This window comes from Macaca nemestrina, chromosome 17 (genome assembly GCF_043159975.1).
Source record: "Macaca nemestrina isolate mMacNem1 chromosome 17, mMacNem.hap1, whole genome shotgun sequence".
In the NCBI taxonomy this organism is placed as follows: domain Eukaryota; kingdom Metazoa; phylum Chordata; class Mammalia; order Primates; family Cercopithecidae; genus Macaca; species Macaca nemestrina.
Genome location: NC_092141.1, coordinates 69,853,816 through 69,861,374, shown reverse-complemented (window position 1 = coordinate 69,861,374; position 7,559 = coordinate 69,853,816).

Sequence of the window (7,559 nt, the reverse complement as noted above, 5' to 3'; positions counted from 1 at the left end):
TCTCTCCCAAAATCTCCCTGAATGAAGTTGCATTTTACTTTCATCTTCCTCCATCGAATTATTTTCTCATTCTGTAGGTCATGTTCTTGATAGGAAAAAAGATAAGTTCTCAACTCAGATTTTACAGCAATTCACAGAATAAGTGGCCCAGGTGATGTGCGAGGGGTCACAGAGGAGGGATGAAGGGGAGGCTGCAGCGTGGCTCTGGGCTGGGGGTGCCCCGTTGAGGGCTTTTCATGTTGAATTTGATTTCAGTGGAGCCAAGACCTGCTTTGGGTTTAATAGATGCAGCTCTGGAGAAATAGCTATAGATACCTAATTCATCACTGTGGATTCCCTTGCCTTCATTGCAGGCTGTAGTGGCTGGAGAGACAGAAAATGATTGAAGATGAGTGTCAGGGAGCAAATCTTTTATATCTTAAAAGGAGAGAGATTTTCAGCCTGGCAGGAACATTAAAGTGGCTCCAGGAAACCTGGTACTTTACTGTCTTTTCTATGCAGGATACATTTTAGCTTGGTTAGCAGCTCCAGCTTCCTGACTTCTGGCTGGAGTTGACTCTCCATCTTTTTTGCCCTGGCCCCTAGCAGAGGTCCTGAGCTGGGAACTCACAGAGGAAAGGTCCAATGGAACATGAGTCCAGTTATTTCTAAGATCTCTTCTTCCAGAAAGCTTTCCTGGACTGTCCCCCCAAGACTGTTTTGGGGGAATTTGTTCTCTGCCATTCCTGGCCCCTGCCTGAGGACATTATAAAGTCAAAGGACATGGATCATCAGGGCTGGAAGGGTCCAATCAAATTGCCTTCATCTGACAGAGGAGCAAATGAGTCTCAGAGGGTGGGCATGGTTTACTAAAAGCATGGGGCTGCAGATGTCCCCAGTCCCCTGCCAGGCCTGGCCACACATCTATTAAAGGTGATGCTACCTGGCCAGGGTCTGTGAGCTAGATCTCCAGCCCTTCTGACAGCTCCACGATCCGGGGCACATGGCCAGCCTGGCACATAGATGGGTCCATATGGCAACCCTTGGGGACCATCCCAAAGCACATGTGACATCCACCCCCAGAGAGATCTCAGATGACCCCCGAGGGAAGGAAAAGTGAGGCGCTGAAGCAATTACACCTGCGTCCACATTTGATCTCATTCAATTCAATACCACTTATTGATCGACTAGTATAAGCCAGACCCTTTGCTAGAACCTGGAGAAGAGGCATGAAGTACAGCACCCTAGGGTATAATGCTGTGGTGTGTGTGTGTTGATAAAGGGTCAGAGATCCAGCCCTCCCTCCCAACTCAGCCTGGGGCGATAGCCCAGGAAGGGTTCCTGGAGGAGGTGATGTCACTAGAAGTAACTGGACTAATGTTCCTTCAGACCTTTCTGCTGTGAGTTCCCAGTCCAGGGCCTCTGATGAATACCATGCAAATAAAAGCCATCCTGATACATTGGGAATTCAGACCAAAGCACTTCTCGTTTCCATCGCAGCCTCAACACTCACCAGCTGTGTGACTATATGCATGTCACGTGACCCTGGAGTCTCCAGAGCCTGGGTTGAGTATTCAGTGAGATGTGATCTGCGAACGCGTTTTGCACATTTCAAAGTGCTCCAACGTCATGGGCTGTTACAGCCCCCAGGGCTCCGTTTAAATCCCCTGACCTTGGAGTCCAGTGAAATCAAAGCCATCCCCGCTCCTTTGAGGCTACAACAAAGAAGCAAACAAGGGGCCTGAAAATCTCTGTGCTCAGGCTTGACCTGGAGCCTGTCTGGGCCTCAGTTTCCTCACCTGTGGAATAAGAGTGTTGGCCTCTTTCTCTGAGCTCTGCCCCTCTCTGTAGCCCTGTAAGTTTAGGACAGCAGCCAAGAGGCTGAGGCTAGGTCCCTGAAGGCCCACGCTGCAGTGTGTGGGTGCCACCTTTGCCTGGCCAAGCTCACCCCAGGCAGGGGTTTGGCCTTAGAGGCCAAGCCCAGGCCCTTGTGCAACCTCTCACCCAGCCTCCCACCTCAAACTAATCCCCGACTCTGACACTCTGGAGTGGCCACCAGCAAGGGAGAGGACCCAGATCCAAACAAGAATGAAGATGCTGGAAATGAGCTCCATCCCCAAAAAGAGGGAGCTAAGGGAAAAAAAATCTGCCATTTTCCTCAAAATAAAAACAGAGGCAGATGGCCGGGAGGGTTTCCATGGTTAATTAAATATGCTTTAGTCTCTAAGTTAATTATGAAATGAGTCCTGCAGGGGGAAGCTCTGCTTTGTATGGAGCAGGTTCAGGTGACTAGTTGGGATCTGTCTGGGGAGGTTCAGGAGCCCTCTTTTCATCTCTCCCCAGTAGGAATAAAAATTCTCTGGTCCAGGCCTTTAGGAGGCCTTAGTGGCAGGAAACGCTACCCACTCAGGGTAATAGGAGCCACTCCATCTTTCTAAGCATCCATAGGAGACAGGTAACACCCAGCAGAATTGAGACTCCATAATTTCCCTTCTTGGAATCTCTTCTAAGGAAATTATCAGAAACCCAGATAAAGATTTCCTGGACAAGAATATTCACTGCAGCATCATTTATAATCATGAAAAATAAGAAACCGCCTAGATGCCTGCAAATAGAGAACTGGCTAAATAAATTCGGGTACAACCAGATAATGAAATATTACGTAGTTATTAAAACGGTGTTTTTGAAGAGTAGACGATGACATGGGGGGAATGTTCTGGTTGTTTAAGGTGAAAAAAGCAAGGTGAAAAATTGTAGATAAAGTACCATGTAATTTTATAAATTGTTGCGCACAGAAAAAGGAGTGGCACATTAAATGCTAATAATGGTTATTTCTGCGAAGTGACATCTTGGGAGATTTTATTTCTATGTACCTTTTTGTATTTTCTTAATTATTTGCAATGAGTTTGTATTACTCTCACCGTCAGCAAAATGACTTTTCAAAATGCCAGCACCCCTTACAATGGATTTCCAAGTGGGCTTGAACAATTTTATTGCACCTTCTTTGAAATAAATAAATTTTACTTAGGTCTGAGCTTCCAGAATGGATGAAAGTGGGAAACAGTTTTCTTTTTTTCTTTTTTTTTTAGATGGAGTCTTGCTCTGTCACTCAGGCTGGAGTGCAGTGGTGTGATCTTGGCTCACTGCAACCTTCGCCTCCCAGGTTCTGGTGATTCTCCTGCCTCAGCCTCCTGAGTAGCTGGGATTTCAGGCGTGTGCCACCATGCCCAGCTAATTTTTGTATTCTTAGTAGAGATGGGGTTTCACCATGTTGGTCAGGCTGGTCTCAAACTCCTGACCTCATAAGCCTCCCACCTTGGCCTCCCAAAGTGCTGGGATTATAGGCGTGAGCCACCACGCCCAGCCTGGTTTATTTTCTAGAATTCTCCACTTATGGTGCTTTCAAAGGGAAGCATTGCATATGTTAACCGGCCATTCTCACTGTGGAACATGATCTGCTGCCACCTCTGACACTGGCACAGGAGAAAAGAGACAGGTGTGAGTTCCTGGAACCACCGAATCTGAAAACTGCATGAGAACTTGAGGCTCGTGAGAGCTGCAAGGATAGAGCTGAGGCCCCCAGAAGCAGGAGGAACCCTTGTGGTTTGGAGAAGCACGCAGCTCAATGACAAAGTCAATGGTGAAATTTCAGTTCTGGCCAGCACCACAAGACTGGACTCTCCTTGGTCTCTGGGACTCCCTTGGAGTCCCCAGGATCATGTAGGGACAGTGGCAGCCAGGCTGACTATAGAAGCTTAGAACGCCATGTTGGCCTCACATGCCTAGCGGCGTGAAAAGATTAGGGTGTAGAAATAGAAGAAACATTCAGAAATGTTTCTATGGTTCAATACCACTTGGACACTACCACCGGCACCATTTCCTATCAATTCAGCAAACCCCCATCACCAAAAGAACTCACATCCCGGAATTAAATAGGGAGGACCATTACGAAGAGAGGAGAAGGAAGGAATTTGATGTTTTGTCCTTATGAAGTTCTATCTGGTGATGGCATCCCCCGCTCCACCCACGGCAGGAGCCCTTGTGTATACATAGCCATCCCGTCAATGTGTGAAGGCCTTGAGTGGCATCAGGGCTCTCTTGATGTTTCAGTGCCAGACATACTGCTCAGACTTACACATATCTTCCCCAGCTTCCAGAATGTAGCCATCAACGTAGGGAGCATACCAAGACTACACAAACCCTAACTGTCAGGAAAGTAAAGAACTCCACCTCTAGCTAGCTAAACCCCAATCGCAAAAGGACACAACAAAACGTGGGGAAGAAGAAGTGAAGCCCGGGCACAGTGGCTCACGCCTGTAATCCCAGCACTTTGGGAGGCCGAGGCAGGAGGACTGCTTGATCCCAGGAGATGGAGACCAACCTAGACAACATAGAGGGACCCTGTCTCCACGAAAATGAAAATAAAAATAATTTAGCTGGGCCTGGTGGCTCATGCCTGCAGTCCCAATTACTTGGGAGGCTGAGGCTAGAGGATCATTTGAGCCTGTGAGATTACAGCTGCAATAATCCATGATTGCACCATGGCACTCCAGCCTGGGCAACAAAACAACCTGCCTCCAGAAAAAGAAAAGAAAAGAAAAAAGAAATGGAGACATTAGTGAGTGTTACCAGCTATAATATAAGACACTCTGCAGGAGAATAAACGGGGGAGGGATCAGACCACACTGAGGAGGTAGCCTGGAGTATCTGCTGCTCCTTGTAAACTTAGGCAGAGTCTGCCGTAAATTTCACCATAATTCCATTTAAGAAGCTCCCCTTGAAGCTTCTGCTACAGGAAGGAACAGCAATTACTGAAAGTGCTTTCAAATCTCTCTCACCATAATCCCAGCAGGACAAAGACCTGGCCCTATCCACCAAAACTTCTCAAAGCTCTCCATTTTACTTAGACTATCTTAGTTTTACAACGAAATTCAAAAAAAATGTGATTCACAATATGAATAGTCTCTTTATAGCCAGTTGTCTTGGAATGGGTCTGTTATTAAAGTGAAGACTGTCTGTCTCCTACTTCATGGTAACAAATTACTCTTCCAACAAGATCATTGACATGAACCCAGACATCCGTCCCAGCCTCAAGGATTTTTGGCTTTTGAACCATCACCGCTGTCATAGGTTTGGACTTCGACATTCCTAAATTGATTTTTCTTCACCAGTTCTGGGCTCTTTCACATCTACTGGCAAACATGTTGGGATGTCATGAGGTGACACAAACGAGCAGCCAGCAGCCCCATTTTGGAAGTATCTCCATTCCATTTGGCTCATATTGTACAGCCTGTTGATGCCATTGTTTGAGTATGTTGTTGTGTTTATTGATAGTAAAAATGAGCAAACATGGGAAAATAAAACTGTAGGTACTAGGTAATAAACAAGAAAGGGTCTCACAAAGTTAATATAATTAAAATTAAAATGAGGCCGGGTGCGGTGGCTCGTGCCTGTAATTCCAGCACTTTGGGATGCTGAGGCGGGAGGATCACCTGAGGTCAGGAGTTTGAGACCAGCTGGGCCAACACGGCAAAATCTGGTTTTTACTAAAAAATGCAAAAGTTAACTGGGCATGGTGGCACACATCTGTTGTCTCAGCTACTCGGGAGGCTGAGGCAGGAGACTCTCTTGAACCTGGGAGGCAGAGGCTGCAGTGAGCTGAGATTATGCCACTGCACTCCAGCCTGGCCAGTACAGCAAGACTTTGTCTCAACAAATAAATAATTCATTAATTAAAAATAAAAATAAAAGGAAAGTTGTTTTCATTTTAGCTCAGTGTTCATTTAACTCAAGTTGGTTGACTGGATTCATTTGTGAGGCGGAAAAAACGTTTGTTTTTTTTTTTTTTGAGACAAGGTCTCACTCTGTCACCCAGGCTGGAGTGATGTGACACGATCATGGCCTATGCAGCCTTGACCTCCTGGGCTCAAATGATCTTCCTACCTCAGCCTCCCAAGTAGCTGGGACTTAACAGGCATGTGCCACCACACCGGGCTAATTTTTTTATTTTATTTTTATTTTTTTTGTAGAGATGGGGTTTCACTATGTTGCCCAGGCTGGTCTCAAACTTCTGGGCTCAAGCAATCCTCCCACCTCAGCCTCCCAAGGTGCCGAGATTACCGGCTTGAGCTACTGCACTCAGCCAGAAAATAAGGCCTTAGAAATAAATTATCAGTGATCATGTTCTTAGAAGCAAAATATAATTAGGGAGTTGCCATTCTTTCTAGTTGAGTATAGAATCCACCTTAAAACATACAATAATAATTATTAACATATTTAGTGCATACGACCCTGTTTTGAGCGCTTTATATCTATTACTTAATTTGCACAAGAACCCTATAAGGTGGTTTCTATAATCATTCCCTCGTTCAGAAAACTGAGGCACAGAGAGTCTCAGTCACACACCTAGGAAGTGGCAGATTTATGCCCATGTAGGTAGGTCACTGTCCACATTCTTAACCATCAGGCTCTACTTCTTCTTGCATAGTATAAGATTATTATCTAACTTTGATACATTTGATATTCTTAGACATTTCCAGGAACTTATTACATGTGGAAAAAAAACCGCTGGGTGCAGTGGTTCACGCCTGTAATCCCAGCACTTTGGGAGGCCGAGGCAGCCAGATCACGAGGTCAGGAGTTCGAGACCAGCGTGGCCAACATGGTGAAACCCCATCTCTACTAAAAATACAAAAAATTAGCAGGGCATGATGGTGGGCACCTGTAATCCCAGCTACTTGGGAGGCTGAGACAGGAGAATCACTTGAACCCAGGAGGCAGAGGTTGCAGTGAGCTGAGACTGTGTCACTGCACTCCAGCCTGGGCGACAGAGTGAGACTCCGTCTAAAATAATAATAATAATAAGACAAAGTTGTACTGGGATAGGACAGTCTTTGGGGAAGCCATTTCTCTTTGCTGCTTAGCTTTTGTGAGCATGCTGTGGTCAGCTTTCAGACCTCAGGTTAAAGATGGATTGAGGAGGAATTTAGGTGAGATCAAGATAGAAGTCATCTTGCCATGATCAGAGTCATTAGCTTGTGAACAACCCTATTTATACTAAAGGTTAGGAGGCTGAGTTTTTCTGGGAAACACACTAAAACTCCTGTACAAGGCAGAAGCCCACGTGTTTGAAACAAAACAAAATATCTTTGGAAAGGGCTGCTCAGATGCAGGATGTTTGCATGGGACAGAGATTTACCTGTCACTGGGAACATTGCCAGTAGCCTGGAGTGTAGCTGTAACCCAACGCCGATCCACTTTGGATGCGGGAAACTGAGGTCAGCCTGGGAGGAGGAGAAGGCTAGAGGACGTACCCACTGTGCCGATCAGATCTCACATCTCCCTGACGCAGGTTAGGTGTCAGAGTTTCAAAGTGAAGAGGCAAGCGCTTCATCAGGATGGATGCCTTAAGCTTGGAAACCAGATTTGCTGGGAGTAAACATCCAGGTGGGCCTAGACTAGAAAGCTGGTACTAAGTTAGTTAGACCATTTCAAAGGTTTATCACAAAACCTTTGAAAAGCTGCGAACACGCCAGAAAAAAATTTTAAAAGTACATATGCATATAGCTGTAGATTCAACA